General features: G+C 35.1%; 1 protein-coding gene across 1 annotated transcript in view; it reads right to left on the bottom strand.

The window, feature by feature from the left end:
- The window catches only part of LOC116336930 (ets DNA-binding protein pokkuri), a 43,227-nt gene extending 41,101 nt beyond the window's left edge, over positions 1 to 2,126 (bottom strand). The window contains exon 1 of the mRNA XM_031761157.1: positions 1,166 to 2,126. The gene's annotated coding sequence lies outside the window, so the exon portion shown is untranslated. The remainder of the gene's footprint in view (positions 1 to 1,165) is intronic.
- Positions 2,127 to 17,891: the final 15,765 nt, after the last annotated feature.

Below are 17,891 nucleotides of genomic sequence, written 5' to 3'. Positions count from 1 at the left end.
GTAAAATGTAAAGAAGACACACTTGATCTGAAGTGCTTTCTTAAGATAACTGGCTGTCTTTTTTCTGTCTGTCTTTCTCTGTGCGAAAACAAAAAAAAAAACTCCGCAAAAAAATTGAAGAAAGAAGTGTTATCAATAAAATTTATGATATTACAATTTTCAAAACACTGTGTGCCAAATGAAATATATAAATGTCGCCCGCACAATACTGATTAAACAATAATATCGCGGAAAGGAGTAATTGACGTCATTTAATGAGCAGAAGAAAAAGAAGGAGGAACAAAATTCTGCTTGGTTTTACGAATGTCTCATTTTTTAATAGTTACGGTTCGGTTTTTATTGTTTTAAAATTGTTGAGACAAATTCGAATTTCGGATCAAAACCTTTCATTCGCATTTTTGGGTTCGGTATGGACGGAATGAAAAATCCAGTTTCGGTTGATTTCATCATCGTCAGCATAATGCTGTTGTTTCATTTTTGGAATGACTTACGAAATATTGCCACAATGGCTCTGAGATTTTGTGTATGTATGTGCTTTTATTACATGCGTGCATGAATCGGGTTTTTGTCGTTAGTATTTCTTTTTTTCGCTAAATACTTCCATTTAACCTATGCGCTGTCGGAAGAAATTCGTTGCGTATATGACTCGACACGATTCAGCTCACAATGAAAAATACACATGTGTTGGTGCACCGTTCAAAAATGCTACTCGTCGTTGTCAGCTTCTTTCCGTGATTTTATAGGATCTGTTGTCGTAAATATTTTCTTTTATTTGCTCATTTGTTTGATCTTCGCTCGTAATCTTTGTGTTGACCGAAAAAAAAATATGCAAGTCAATTTAATTGCCAAACTACGTTTCGTAAGCGCGCGCGATACTTTTTCTATTTTATATTCACGGTTATATACACTATCTCATGTGTTCGCACGCTTGTTCGCTTGCCTCTCTGTTTATATTTATACGCCGAACAGATTTGCATTTTTTTCTTTCAAATCGACTGGAAATTGTGAGATACACACACCAAATCGCGTAATCAACGAATGATTTATATCTCATATACACATCATGATCATATCAGAACGATAAACAAAACATATTACAACATTAAAATGAAAATACATGATTGAATTTAATATGAAGTGAATGTGAATGTGGTTATTTCCTTACCTCGTCAATATTGTTGGTTGTAATGGCCGTAAATCCAATCGGACAAGAATACACAGTAGCTGAAGTTCCTTTATCTCCTTAAAATGTTCTTTTCACACAAAAAAATTGTTCTTTAATACCGATTTCTGATATTTTTTTTAATACAATACGGTAAATGTCTTCACAATAGTCATTTCAATCGAATTGATTGTTTTCATTTGACACTTTTATATTAAATCACGAATATTTTTTGTTCAATCTTAGAACAATAGAATTTTCGACGAGTTTCAATGTTTTTTTCTGGTTTGAGTAACTTTGTAAATGTGTCACTTTTATTAAAATTTCTATCTCTTCTAATCCACAGCTTGTGGTGTATACGTCACTAAATGATCGAATTCTTAAAAAAATGTTTTTAGGCGCCGTAAGACTAAACGTGTAATATTTTTCGTTAATTCGTTTATGCGTACGTCTATTTACATGTATTACACGTGGATATCTGCTTTTTAATCTTCGTACTATGTTTTTTCTGACAACTGTATCAATATTATTCACACTTCGATCGAATATATCGATAGATAAGATTTTTTTTTTTGTAAATGTTCTGTCTTTCGATTCAATTTAAATGGTATTTTTTTGCACACTAAATCAGCCAGAGTTGATAGAATTTTCAGTTTTGTTGTTCACGATTATTTTTTGCCAACGAAAATTTGCTACGTTTTCATGAAAACAACTTGGGTTATCTCAAGATGAGCAGTAAATTTGAATTTCTTATTTTTTTTCTCTCTCTCTTCTCGCTTTGCACGAATTCTATTTTTAAATTTCGAAATTTTTTTTTATTTGCAAACGAAAAAAAAAATTCTAAAAGCTTTGCGGTTTAATTTGCGGAAAATAAAGACCGTATTAAGAAACAAAAACGTAAAAACAAAAGAAACACAAGAAAATAATCTTTTCGTCGAGCCAAAACGACGACGACAGACTATCGCAACTGCTCAAAACAAACTAAATTGTGAACAGTCAACGAGCTATCGATGATTCTTCTATATTCTCGATACTCAGACACGCACGCACACACACCGACGAACGACAATGACGAGTGAAACGCAACGGTTACGAGTGCACACAACGATACAATAGTCCGTGGCCGCATCGGCAACCCGTATCATACGTAACTCATACCGTGAGTACAAATTGTTTGAATATGGAATAAACGGCAAAGCGCATACAATGTGAGACTATATAATGCGTTAAGACAAGCGCAAAGTCGTTCGAAAGAAAGAAAGAAAGAAGAAAAGGAAACGGCTTAAAGCAATTCACACAAATGACCCGACGGATGAGAGTACGTGATAGAGCTACATACACCACCACCATCACGAATGGCAACAACAAGCCGATGATACCGACAAGTGTGTGCTACAATTACAGTAAATTTTTCAGTTCAAATGCTATTGTGTGTGTATTTTTCTCCACAGATTTTGCGGTCGTGCGTATGTTTAAAATGCATGGGTCTTCAACGATCACCATTGGGCTATGCGCATTGCAAGCAAAAAAAACCGACATAAGAATGTTTTCTGTTTGCTTTCTCGCTCGCTGATTTTTTTTTCCTTCACCGACACCAAGATATTGTTACTAAATTGGTTGCCGTTGTCGTTGCTTTTTCATTTTTGGTATTTCCGTATACACTCCGTCCTACACGGAATCACAGTGACTCTCAAGTCGATCATCACTTATTATTATTATTGTTATGGAACGGACCGAATAAAATCATATGCTTTGAATGTGTATTGGAATGCGAGTGAATGCGATGTGATGATGGCGTCGATATCGGTTTGTTTCTTCTTCATTTTGCCATTGTTCGAATCGGTTGTGAATTTAAGATGCTTGAAAATGTAGCGTGTGTTTGTGTATACACATAGTTTTTGTTTTTGCTTACGTTTGTCTCATCTCACAATCCGGTTGGGTATTTGTTGTATGGATTCAATTGGAATTTCTTGATGTCGTCATACTTACAGCAGCGCACACACGTACATAAAACACATTTTAAGATATTTTTTTGCATATCGCAGCATACATCGTCATATACAGTGCATATCTTAAGCTGAATCACTTCCTACTGTATGCGATCGGTGACTTTATGTGCCGCAGTACAAGAACCTTCTTTTTTTTCTTGCTCTTTCATACGATTTATTTTTTTTTGCTCTTTCATCACATTGCGAATTTAAAATTGAAACGCATAAATTGATGAATAATAAAGAGAAAGAGTTAGGCAGAGAGAGAGAGAGAGAGAGAGAGAGAGAGAGAGAGAGAGAGAGCAAAATAGAATAGAAATCGACAAGTTGATCATCATCTGAACTGGTTAGGTTTCTCTCTCTCTTCCTCTCTCTATCCCTCTCTCATTCGGCCGAATGATTCATATAATGAACAATCTCTTCTTATTTTTTTTTTTTAAAGAATTCTAATGTGGCTGCTATCGCTCAGCATTGTATAAAATGCCATTTAAGTTTAACAATAAACAAAAATGACATTAATTTCAATGTATATATTGTATGAATATTTTTTTCCGCTTTCCTTATATGTATCGTGCTCTCTCGAGCACCCATATATCGAATCAGATGGAAACTGGCATGGGCTCGTTCAAAGTAAGATTGCGTTCGCGCGCGCGCGCCTCTCTCATTGCATCATTACTACAAGCGAGCGCAATGGTTTGAATGCTAAAGAGCGGCTACAAGCCGCCTTCAATTAATTATTGTAATAAATTCACTTTAAAAGCCTCGTAATTAAAATCATATCGTCGCATATACAGCAATTGCTATTTTGCCGTTTTTTTATTCGCTTTGCTCTTTTTTCCTCTCTTTTTTTTTGCTTAAATCATGATAGAAGTTGGTTTGAATTGCCGCTGCTATTTTTTTTCTATCCGCAACTACTCTATCGACCTAGCAAATTATAACTGGAATTAAATTTATGGCCAAGAGATATTCATCTCGTTTGACGATTTATTTATCATGAGTTTGCTTGCTCGCATAATCAATGTATGTGCTTTGTTTGAATAGAGACAGAGAGAAAAACTAACCTGACCTGTGTTATAAACAACAATTGAAAATACGATCCACGCTCCAATGCAATTAAATGACAAATATAAATATAATAATCAATATCGAGTCGAAAATATTCTTGGCACGATATATCCTTTTTTTTATGTGAATGCCCAAAATGGGACTTTACTGATAAAATTATGATCACTGTGTTAATTCACATGGTAGCCAATGGGTATTGCCAAACGGTGTTTGGTGCAGTATTTGTATTTTTTGCAATAAAATTAGATGATTTTTTTTGTTCTTCAAAATTTATTCATCGTGAGATGCCAGAAAATCAGCACATTGTCTCAATTGACGTAGGAAATACCAAATAAATGCTAATTGTTTGAAACAAATTTTTTATTTGAATTTTTGATTATCCAGAAGTGTAAGAGAAAAAAATCACATTTGATGTAAACAAAATAATCCCAATTTATGGAATGATCGATACCAGATCTTATGCGTGGTCGATTGCCTAACAATCGCAAAATCGATATAAGCCACCGTTTTACGCCAAATGTGACAAATTAAAATAGGATATGTATAATTTTTCGGCACCATCACATGGTGTGAATGTGATGAGTTGGTTTTGTTCATATCTGTTTTTCTTGTCGTTTTAAAATTAATAGAGAATGCGCACACGAGATAACAAGAACAAATTGATGGGATTGTTGATTTGGTCATCGGTGCCATAGCGATAGCAACAGTTTAAACAGTATGAACGTCGATTGCTCAAGCTGCGAATAAACAAATGTACAAGAAATTTTAATTAAAGCCTCTCTCTTTGATCTAAAGTAGCTGTTTTCATGGGACGTTTCATATCAATTTCCACACTCAGTGTTCGAAACCGAACTCCCAAACCGTTCATTTATGTCATTTTGCTATTATATCATCGTTTAGACTTGGGATTTTGAGTGTTTTGTGTGTCGTTCGTCTATTTTCATTTATCGTCTGCAGTGCTCAATTAACTCGAACTCGTTAATATTGCCCAACCGTTCTCTGTCTTTCTCTGAACTCTTTGTGCCTGTGAAATGTGTCTAAGTACTAAATGTTCAGGATGAAAAAAAATAATAATAAGAAATTATGAGATTACTTTTGTTTGATTTTTTTCTCAACGTTTTGCGGCTTGGTTTATGCGATAATGTGGTTTCTTCGCGCAATTACACCACACACAATATTATATGCTCGTTTCGTTATCATTTTGGAATGCGCGCACACCGTGAATCGAAATTTTTTGTTTTCTAATAAAAACCTGTAATTTTCCTTTTCCATTTTTTTTCATTTACACAATTCGTCTCTCTTTTAAATCATTCTAATAAAGAAGCAAACACGAAGCGCTATTGGAACAGTGCAAATATGCAACTGACACAAATTCAACGGACGATTTTTTTTCTATCTTGTCTCTATCGTTGGCTTGTGTTATTCAATTTTCTGGCAAATAGAAAATTAGAAGTTATGAAATCTCGTAATGCTCTAGCGAAAATTTATATACACTATTTGGTTGCTATTACCGCAGATTGCAATTCGGTTATATCAATTCATAATAAGAGATATGGCCGATTACACATTTTGTTGGTTGTTCATGAGACGCAAGCGGTTCGAAAAACCTTCTCACATGCACTTGTGTGCATATCATGGCACACCGATTTGCCAATATAATATTTTGAGGCATGACGTTGACGACCGACAACGATGCTTGGCGTTCCAGTTGTATATTCAGTGTGTTTAATTCAATCTGACGAATAAAAGTCCAAAAAGATTAAACACCTAAACTAGTTGCGGCTGTCGATCTATCTGCGAGTACACACCGCTGCTCAAAATTATTATATTATTTGCGTGGCTGTTTTTCTGTCTCTCTTTCTCTATCGTTGTCTTTCTTAGTCGAGCAAAATCCAGCTCACTTCTGTTCGTTGTGGTCGCTTTGCATATTTTACATAATCGGTTAAGTCATCGAAAAATCGTGTGCTGCCGCACTGTCATTTCCATATCAAAAACATGGAAATAAGTTTTGAGAGAGTGTGCCAGCATGCCCCGTTGCCGGAGAAGACGATCAAGAGAAGAAAAAAAAAACACTTACGATATATTCATAATAATAATCGCTATATATGCGATTTGGTGTGTTGTGCTTTCGTACAATTGGTGTTTTCGTAAGCCCAATCGTGGCGTCGAGTTAGAGTGTGAGAGTAAGCGTGAGCGTGAGAGAGATGGCTAGAAAGCCAGAGAGAATTCAGCATTCCGTTGGCGTAATAAAAGAATATATTTGCTTGAAAAGTCGAATAGACACATTTGGCGTGTGTGTTACGGTAACAAAATAGTCATTATAACCATTATTATTACCAACAACAGATATATATATAATAGTGAGGCAAGAAAGAAAAAAATACCTCTCTCTCTCCATTGTACATACAATTCTTTCGCCGTCGTCGTATTTTTCGGAACGCGGCATAGAAAATTAACGGTTATAATGAAGCAAAATTATATTTGAGGGAATTATCACAATTATCATGTCTACTCTCGTTAAGGCCATTTTGTTTCATTTTCATTTCATTTGGCCGGTTGAAATCAAAACAACTATGTTCCCATTGTCGCCTTACCTGAGATCAGTTTCACTTTTCACGCGAGGCAATTTTGCTGAAAAGAGTCTTTTTTCGGTGGTTTATTACATTTTTTTTCGCTTAAAACAATATTGAATGAGAGAAAGACAAAGAGAGAGAGAAAAGAGATGTGATCATGCCCCGCGCACGGCCCACTTATCTAACTCTTTATATATCCTAATATAAAAGTCGTTTTCCGTGTCGTTTTTCATTTCGGCTGTTATTTCGATGACCCACTTTCCGATTCTGCTACATTTTATTGCATACACGAAGAGTGCACAGTCGATTTACCATTCAATTAATTAATATTCCGAAAATTACTAGTGCTCGAAGTAGTCTCTCACTCTTTCCCTTTCACTCTATTGGGAAATCTTTTGTTTTATATATTTTTTGTACACTCTTTCGACTCCGTCGACTTGAGCCGCATGGTTGGTGGTTGAATTGAAAGCCAAAATCAACGATATTAAGCGCTCGCGCGCTCGAGCCAAAATCGTGTGAATTCATTTGTTGTAAAAACATACCAATCATCCATATTAAATTACCATAGGCACAATACCGTCACATTTAGTATTCCATGTGAAATTCAACAATATCGCGCGCGCCTCCACCATACACTCGCCCGTCGTCGTCGTCATCGTTGTTGTGCAGCACTTTGGCGATACGGGAGTGTGGGCAAAACACAGAGCTGAGAGACAATGAGACTGCCACTGATACATAAACAGAACGTACAACAAATTATATTACGGCGTGTTTTTTCGTTTGCCTAATAATAACCAAGTCGTTTTGTAGTACTTCGATTTTCTCAACATATTTCGATTATGTACTTCCGTGAAAGCAAATATTCCACATGCACACAAACAGCACCGATTCGCAAAGATACATATGTTGGCCCGTGTGTACAATGTACATACAAAAATATCATTTGTCATTAGGTTGAGTTATGGGCGAAACATTTGCACACATATTCTCCATCTTCTTTACACATTTTCCGTCTCACTCAAAACCATATATATACAAAATCGAAATAGCAAGCATTTCCGTCTGTTTCACTACCGCCGTGCCGTGCAGTGATTTATTTAAAATGGATTAGCAAATCTGCATTTTAGTTTTACGCGCCAGTGTTTAGTCCATTTTGGTATAAATACTACTCATTGCTATTCATATCCGTATATAAAGACGATTGCAATCGCACTCTTTGATCATCCGCAACGGTCATTTTGATTTTTGAACTAGTTTTTGTTTTTCGACGAAGAAACCAATTAACTGTATCGGTTGCAGGTACAAAACGCCTAATTATGTCCAAACACAATCAATCACAGTCATATTGATATAATTAGATCATTAGATTATCGATATAGGTAGATTGTATTCACATTAGGCCAAAAAGTACGGTCGTTTATGCTCAACTTGACGTTTTTTTAATTCCAAACGATTTTTGCATGTACATACATCACTATCGTAAATTCATTGTGGTTTTGTTCAGACGCCTGTGCAAGCAGGGAAGAACAAATCATTCATTTTAATCTCGAATAAATTCATTGGGTTTTGTTCCGTGTGTCTGGTGTGGCTGTATTTAACTTCCGTGAAATAAGTTATTTTTAAAATTGGGAATCCATTTCACGAGTCTCTATCTTTATCTAGATGTTTATCTGCTCTTTCTCTTACATTCCGTCTCTGTCTATCGCTTACTGAAATGCAACAGACATCGGTTATATCACAGGCCAAACGCATTTAAAGAAAACCCTAAACAAATGGCAAAGTTTAATAATTTTCATTTTAGATGTGAAATACAATAACAAAGCACACACGCACACCAATCCATCTCTCTCTGTGTTTTTTAATGTGTGCTATTTTTAAGTATATATACGCTCGTATACACAAAACAAAATTAAATATCCATAAATATCATTACTTGTACTCGGCAATTGCTTAAGTTGGTTGCGGTGTTGTTGTTGTTGCTGCTGATGTTGATGTTGTGGGCATATAACATTTTCTAAATGGTCACCACGGTAAAAGTACGCTACAAGCAATAGGGCACACACAATCAATGCACACTTTTTTCTAATGGAAAGGCATACCATTCGCATCAACGAAAAAATACACGAATTGGCGGTGACAGACGAACAGGCATTTTGTCTTCCTCTATCTACGTTCAATTACGTTGCAATGCGATCAACGCGCCGAGATATTTTCAGATTGAGTCAAGTTATTTTGTGGCCCGTTATTAAATGCAATGATGTGACTCTTGACTCGAACACCACATAGCATTTTAAGTTATAAAATAACAAAAATGTTGTTGTTGTTGCCTGACTGTTGTTATAGGTTCTGTTCAAATTACATAAAACATTGCCACGCGCACGTGTGTGTGTATGTCTCGTCCGTGGTGATTGTAAAACAACATATCAACCATAAAAATATCAAGATATCGCGCGACACACTACATTATTCGAATCAATCAAATATAATTTCGATAAAATCATCGATGCTGCAACGAAATACAAATTGCTGTCTTCAATTCGACAATTTTTCACTCTCCGGATTTGATTCATCATGGTGTATTTTTCCGCGGCTCTAAACACATGACTTTTATTTCGCCTTTTTTTACAAACTTTGTTTACGTTTCGCCTTTTTTTTGTGTACGTAACACATGAGTTTCATCGTTGATTGTTTATGACAATCACAAAAATTCATTTCGAATGCACCAGTTTTACACACAAAAAAAAAGAGGAGAATGCACTTTTGTGCATATTGTGCACGCAATTAAAAGTACAACGATTACTTATGACTATTCTTTCGTCGCTTTTTTCTGCTTCTACTCATGCCGCTTATGCAATAGAACAAACTGTGAGGTCTACAAGTCATTTCGAACGAACAAAAACAAAACATTGTTTACAATCTCGATCATTTCTCCACATTGCACATCCTTTTCCATCGTCAAGACATCAATTGGAAGCCGGCAAACATTCCAAAAATAGAGCCATACTTTTACGCATTTCATCAGTCAGAACGCATAGTCGTTCGTTTCAATGCAGCTTCGATCGAGTTTGTACATATCACTTTCACTGCATCGCATTACAATCATTATTATTATTATCAAAGGCTGTCGAAAATACTCTTTTTTTCTCGACTGTTTACCGACTCTGAATACACACGTAGCAAAATACAATTAAAATGAAATTAAAATCATATTAACAGCCCATTTTAAGTTTTATCGAGAGAAGAAAAAGGGCCAAAAACACATTTGGTTCGTTCGTTTTGTATATCGGCGAGGAGAAAATGAGATTGTTTGTTCAGTTCGAAGCCATCGAGAAAAAGAGATGTTTAAAGGCATTCGAACGAAAATATATTGGCTGATTTATGGATGTGGGCATGAAAATACAAATTAAATTTAAAAGATTTACACACTCGAACCGAAACATTCTCGGAATTCCCATAGGTGATTTTTTTCCACACTCGCTCGGACACTTTCGAACACGTTTACATGGAAATTTGTAATATTTAACAAGTGTTTCCAAGAATATTTGTGAAGTAATTGGTAAAAAAAACGGTTCATTTAGTCGTGTTAGTCAAATAATAAATAATGCAAAGAAAATATTATATAAATAATGGGTATTTGCACCCTTTCGTGCCAATTGAATTGAGAGTATGGTGTTGAGTCGAAATTAAGCATGAGATTCGTTGACATTATGTATACCAGATGTGCAAATACATATTTTGATTACAAATGATCGCAATTGTTTTTCAAGTCATTCTCACTTCCAACCATCAATTTAACCCAATAAAATGATTTAAGTAAACAATGGAAAATATCAAGCACCAACACCAATTTTAATATTAATATTAAAGAAAATAGTTTTTTTTTTTAAATGGGAACAGAGTTGCATTAAACATGGTTTTTTTTTCTCTCACTTCTAGAGATTCGACAATGTTTGCTGGGACGATTGCAATTTAAAATGGTATTTGAAAATATAAGTGCTTTCAACATAAACCGATCGACAACGATTATATTCTTGTGTGTTGTGAAAACGTGGCCCCGGAGTGAGAAAGGGAGAGATAGAGGAGAAAAAACATAAGAAATGGAATATATGACTTGATTGGCTCAATTGATGTTATTTGAACTATGACCGCCACTAGCTCTAATTAGAATAGACAGACAAGTCGAGTACACACATTCGCGCACGAGCATTAGATACACTATGGATATATAAAACGTAATGCAATACTACACTGTCGCCGTCACCACGATGCGATAAAATGATGAAGATACGAACGATGAGTGTTTGGTGGCATCTTAACTCATTTTACACATAAAGTACCACATCTCGCAGAAAATATGGCCAACGGCGATTTCAAATGCGGTTATATAATGAATTCAACAAACAAGAATCAACAACATGCGATCGCACAGTCTTTTTTTTAATTTTTAATCTTATAAATGCTAGGGAAATGCCATTTTAAAAAATCATCATCGCTCATGTTTCGTTTGCTCATGGTCTTTATGAGCGGTTGCCACATAGTTGGTTTTAGCATAACTGTTTAGGCCCCGATTTCACCCAACCGTTGACGATCTTTGATTCTAAATTGAATGTTTTATCAACGGAAAAACCACATGCGATCTTCCTCAGTTAAATAGCCCTCTTAATTCTTGATTAACATTTTTCAGCTTCTTCTTATTCTCGTTTAAATTTCCGTCAATTTTCAATTGAAGTGAAATTAAACACTGTTTATAGACAATTTGAACTTTCTTTTTTAAAGTGCTAATAGAACAAGGACAATATGGGCACATGCAGCTATTGAGTAATTGGCTTGCGCGCACTCTCTCTCTCCCTCGCTGGATAAAGTAACATTGAGATTAGAATGCCTATACTTTTACGAATTGACTAAGCCAAGCGAAATCAATCAAAGTCAATAAAATGCATTAGCTATAATCTATGTACGGGAAATGAATGTATGCATTGATTGAATTTGATTCAAAACTATTTGATCACACATTTTATCAACATCGCTTGTATTTGTTCATCGATAAAATGTCAATTCGATATAATTTTGGGCACAATCCGTGGATTTTTCATATTATCCAATAATACATGAAAAAAGAAAATGGGTGAATATTTTGTGGAGAGAAGAACTTCAATCTTGAATTACATAAGTGATTACAAACACGGAAACCCCTCTGCTTACCTTAAGACTTGTGACTGAGATTGTTTAGTAACAGCATAAAATTATGCTGTACAGTTTAAGAAATTCGTGTTACATTTAATAAAGAAAGAGAGACAAAGAGAAAGAGAGGGATAGAGAGAGAGAGAGAGAGAGAGAGAGAGAGAATAATTTAGCCGATAAATGTGACCAACAATAGTTCTAATTGAATGTCCCAAGATCGATTTTATAGTGGCATAGAAGTTTACGTTTTGGTTCTATCATTGCTACCGATTTATGTATGAAAATTACCGATTCTATTACGAACATTGACCTTTGTATTGCTACATTTAAGGCTTCCTTGTACATTTCAGAATTGAAACATTTCAAATTAACTCATTTAAATGTAAATAATAATCGTTTCAAATTTATAAATAAACACTTTTGGAGTGATTATGATTTCGTTGGGTTTTTCTTAATCAAGTTGTGAGTACGCACCGAGTACGCGTCATGAGGATATACCATTTTTTGTGATATTATAATAATAAATTAATGGTGTCATAATTAAGTTTTAAGATAAATAAATTATCGCTGAATAAAAGTGATTCATTAGCGTTAAATTGTAGATATGTGTAATACCACTATAGAACTCACGTGCTGACACAATCAACAACACAACAGTTTTTCCCTCACTCACAATACATTCCCAAATATGGAACAATGATGTTGCATTTGATGATTTTGTAAGGAATGTAAAAATCGGGTCATCAATTGATGCAGCCCATAGATTGATTGTCGTCAACAATTATTCAAATTAATTTCATGTTTGATTGTTGTATATCCCCATATGGGAAACTATTTCAATAAAATATCACGATTCGTGGCGCGCAAGAAGGAACAAGCGGAAGAAATCGAAAATTATTATTCAAATAATAAAAGATACGCAATGAGTGTGTTGTTTTTTTTTACATTGCTGTACACACTACATTTTAAATAGTTCGTGTTCATTTCATTTGAAGGCATAATTCTTCAATTTAAACTTGTTTATGAAAATTGAACCCCAAGACCTTTCCAAGTAGGCAGCCAAACCCAATAATATAAAGTACATCATGTATGCAACAAAGAGAAAAATTTGAAATCATCGAAAAAAAACATTGTTTGTTTCTATTAAAATGACATCTTATCGTTTTGCCAGCGGGTTTCGTAAGCCATTTCCTTAAAATTGTGTGCAACAGATAAACGGACCGTTCGGCAGTCGATCACATTCGAAAGCAAAATAGAAAATCTTTTGTCACACTCAAAGTAAAAGTTTTTGTTGTGATTCGTTTTCATTGCGCTTCCCGAAATGAGCACCAATCTATCAATCATTATTTTAAAAATGTCATCATTATGCGATCGTGCGACTTAAAACCGCCATATAAACAAAAAAAATATAAATGCCATAAAAGGCAGAACGATTCGGTTTGATTTCACTTCGGATTTTATGCATTAGTCACAATCCGTGCGAACAACCGAAACAAATTGCTGATGCATCGTGAGCAATACGAAATTTTCTATTTAAAATAAAAAAAATGCAAACAAAGTAAACGGCTCAAAAGAAGAGTAAGAAAAAAAAACGGTCAACGTTTTGCATATCTACTCCAGACGTACACACATCGTTTTCTCTTGAAAGAAAGAAAGACAAAAAAAATCCTTAAAAGCGGTACTGTTTTGTCGTACTTGTGTTTTTTCATAATAGTTGTTTATAAATAAAATGCCACGTAATAATTAGCGTCATTTGGTAGAAAGACGAATCACTTGCTATATTCACTGTGCCTTAAAATCATAAAAGTCATTGTGCTATTTTTACATTGACATCACATATACACATCAGTTCAAAAATCGCTTCCGTTTGTCGGGCGGAGTTTTTGCAACAACAACAATACGGTCGCACACATATCCAGACATAGGCGCAAAATCCGCGAAATGTTTTTTGTTTTTATTTCTTTTCTGATTGAAATGCAAACACACGATGCAGTGTTGCAGTAGACGATGTTTACAATTTATCTAAGTCCGAAAATCGACGTCTAATTTTAACATCGAATTATGTTAATCTTTCTTATTATACATTGGTCCGAGATTTTATGTTGTTGTTTTCAGCACTCTCAGCCAATACACACATTTTTTTTCTTCTCGTTGGCTTTGGAAGGAGATTGGATCGGGCCATGAGAATATCAGTCGACTTGGCCGATGTGAAATGGAATGTGCGAAAATAAATGAAACATTTTGCCATACGCAATTTAATTACATACATATTTAAATGCAAGGAATTTTTGGCAGGGTTTTTTTTTTGTTCATTTCAACTTCATCATCGTCATCGGTGTGCTCCCATGCAACGTGTCACAGTTGTGCACGGTGATTTGCGGCGAGGAAAAGATGCGCTCAGAGGTGAAGAAAATGGAAGAGGAAGATGATGAAAAATCGAAAAACCGTTGTACAGTGTAAAATTGGTAACAGTAATTTGCATGTTCATTAAAAAGCAAATGCCCGAATGCATGTTCAACTCACTTCCAAATAGATGCAAACAAACATATTAAATACAACATTATTATATGAGCATCGTTTGTTGTTGAGCCTTTTTTTTCATTTGTTGTTGTTGCTGCTTTTCTTGTTGAAATATGCATCTAATATATTTAGCGACCGAAAAATATTCTTTCAGCTAATCAAGTGACTCACGCGACAACAGCTCGCAGACAAACATATATTTTATAAGGAGAAACATGCCAACATCTCGAACTTTGTTTGTGTGTGGCACGTTCGTTCATTCCAAACTCAGTGCGGTCAATAATCCCGTACGAGAAAAAAAAACTACTTTTACTCATCTTATTATAGATTTATATGTGCGTTCACGCGAAGAACAAACGATAATTTATGTACACGACGCAGCTGATTTAGATCAATAAACTTTTTTTGCATGCTTCACATTTATATTCTTCTCTAATTCTATTTCTTGTGCATCAATAGCGATGAAAGAACCGATTTGTGAACACCATTCGTTTACACACGGATCAAAGAAGAAGAAAAAAAGAAACCATGTCAGGTAACCAACAAAAAAAAGTTGCCAAAAAATCTCGTCGAAGATGCGAGACTTCAAATAGCCAAGGGGCAGTTTTATATTCTAAAGCCGTATACAAACGAATCGTGAATTTGGTGCATGGGAACAAGAATTGAAGATCGCGGGCGAAGTGGAAAAAAAGATGTTATAATTATTATTTATATTTGATAAAGTCCAGCGGCCGAAAATAACAGCATTAAGTCAACGAACTCCAACACATAGCACTCGTCGATATACATCTCTCACGGTATCATTTCCGAAAATAATAAAAAAAAGATTCAAAGATATGCTGGCAATGCCAGCCTGGAATTGAAATTGCCTCGGGAAAATTCTTGACTTTTTTTCGTCATTCCTGAAAAAAGAAATTGTTTTAAATGGTCGCCGAAAAAATGTTAATTGGCCACTTTTGAATACGACTTTTTTCTTCGGCGCGAAAAATTATTATTATTCAATCACATTAATTGCATTTCTTTTATAATGGTTGTTTTGTTAGTTTTTTCTTCAACAATTTCCATACGATGTGCAAACAATAATGAATCGAAATGGTGATTAACGAGTATTACGCGTCAAATTAATGGTTATATGTTGTAAATGTAATTTGGAAGAAGCTCCTGTTATTTTCTTCAAAAATGTGAAAAATTATTTATTTCTTCAAATATTCGAAAAAGTTCCATCGCATAAAAAACCAATTTGTGATACATGCGGCCCGATTGAAAAGCCATGATATTCGGTAATAAATTTTTGAGCTATTGTCATTACATCATCATAACGGCGCATAATGTAATGGCATAAAGCAAACGAACTCGATTTCATTAAATTAACTACATAATACACGTTTAAATGTTCAATTGATCACAGTGTGGCTTTGAGAGAGGTTGTCCGCTCTACTCCGGGGCTCAGATAAACTCTGCTAGTGTACGTTGTACCGTCTGCGCATACTTGGTATATTGTTTTTGGTTTTGTGTGTTACTATGTCTGGTTAAATGTGTCTGTCGTGTTGTGCCGTGAATCTATGTCGATCGATTCGATATGAAGCGAAACAAAACAAAAAGTGTTTTTTTCACTTCACACAGTATTTGCACGAAATTAAATTCTCGAGTCATCGATATACCATAGATTCAATGGTACGCCGTCGAACCGTACTGGTTTTAGACACGATCATCTGCAGACTTATTTTTTTTCTGCCATTTATACCGCTTTTTTGTGTAATCGGCTTGTTTTTTTGAACAGTTTCATTTCAAATCGTCTCCTCTGATCACATTTGTTTAGTCGGAGCCTAATGCATCATGCTTTAAAGCAAACGAATGAATTGAGTTTTGCAAAAAAAAAGAAGTCGGCGGCAGAGCGCTACAAACTTTCTCCGTTCACGTAATCTTTCCGCATTAACTGAATATACACATATAGACGTACGTTGGCAATAAGCAACAAAAATGAATACTCATGCGCGCCCGCTATGTGCTCGTACGATGATTACGTTTTTTTGTGGGTTTCAGTTGTGTATTTGGGTTAAGTGTAATAAAGTGTGTGCATTTCGAAATACAGAGCGAGAGCGAAAGGGAGAGAGAGATAAAACCAATGCACAGAGAATGGATGCATATTACCGTAGCTTGCAAGCAAGTTCGTTTGACACTTTCTTGCGAGCGTGCGCGAGTCAAAGAAATTTAGCGAAAAAAAAGAACCTCTGAACATTGGCGCAGCCAATAATTCCAATATATCGCACTCAAAGATCTAATGCGACAAGCACACAAATTTCCACACAGATGTTGTATTTTACACTAGCAGTGAGTGGAAAGAATGATGAAGGGGAAATCCAAACAAATTAAACCTGGCAGAGCACAGTTCGCGTCTTTAAAATATATAGCTCGTTGTCGTCGTTGGTTTCGAAAGATCTTTCGCTTATGCGATTAATTACATTTCGCTTTTGTTTTGTGCTGTTTTGCAGCATCGAGCCGATGTAATTACGAGTGGAAGTATCAAATATCCATGTGATATAATTTATTTGATTCGATAGAGTAAGAAATTGTTTGTTCGCAAATGCTAGCGTTATGTTTACACAGATTTCCACACATTTGCATTCGCAACCAACGCATTCTTGTAATACATAACTCTCTTTTTCTTGCACTGACTTCTCACACACAGCCATATCACAAACGCATATTTTTATTTTGATAAAATGTCTGGCAAATGCATTTTGTAATTAAGAAATATGTTTTATTGCTTTGCAAACACGCGCGCGCGCGCACTTGAAACAGGACTGACACATTCTGTGAGCGCGCACCATGTATCTTTACCCCGTTCATGGGTTGTCTTTTTCTTTTTCTTTTCAATTCATGTGAAATTGCATTAAATAATTTCATTTCGAATTGATTCGGTTTATATATATTATGATTCGGATTATCTAATATTGCGTGCCATACAAAACATTTTTTTTCACCCAACTTACGGTAGAGCGACGTAATGCATATGGTACAAAACGCACATAATTCACTCTTTCTTGTGAGCTTACGCTCGCGCGCGTAAGCTTGCATTTCGTCTAAATCTAGGCATGCACAGAAATCAGACTTCCAAAACAAAATACAGATCGTTATTCAATGAAGAAAAAAAAACAAGATATGCAATTTTATGTGCCGTTGGTTTGTTAAGAAATGCGATATGGTGTATTTTATCTTTTGCTTCGGGAAAAGGCCATTTCGCATACAGCCTGAATGAAGAAAGAATGTGAACGCATTTCTTTCTTGCCACACAAATTAGTGATATAATCAACGTTCGATGTCAGAGTTTGACTCAAATACATTACACCATGACTGTGTAACGAACCGTACACAAAAGAATGCATACAATATAATATATAT

This window comes from Contarinia nasturtii, unplaced genomic scaffold (assembly GCF_009176525.2).
Source record: "Contarinia nasturtii isolate CC-2019 unplaced genomic scaffold, AAFC_CNas_1.1 Cnas_scaffold_220, whole genome shotgun sequence".
Classification (NCBI taxonomy): domain Eukaryota; kingdom Metazoa; phylum Arthropoda; class Insecta; order Diptera; family Cecidomyiidae; genus Contarinia; species Contarinia nasturtii.
The sequence above is the reverse complement of the archived record's forward strand: the minus strand, read 5'-3'. Positions and strand labels throughout refer to the sequence as shown.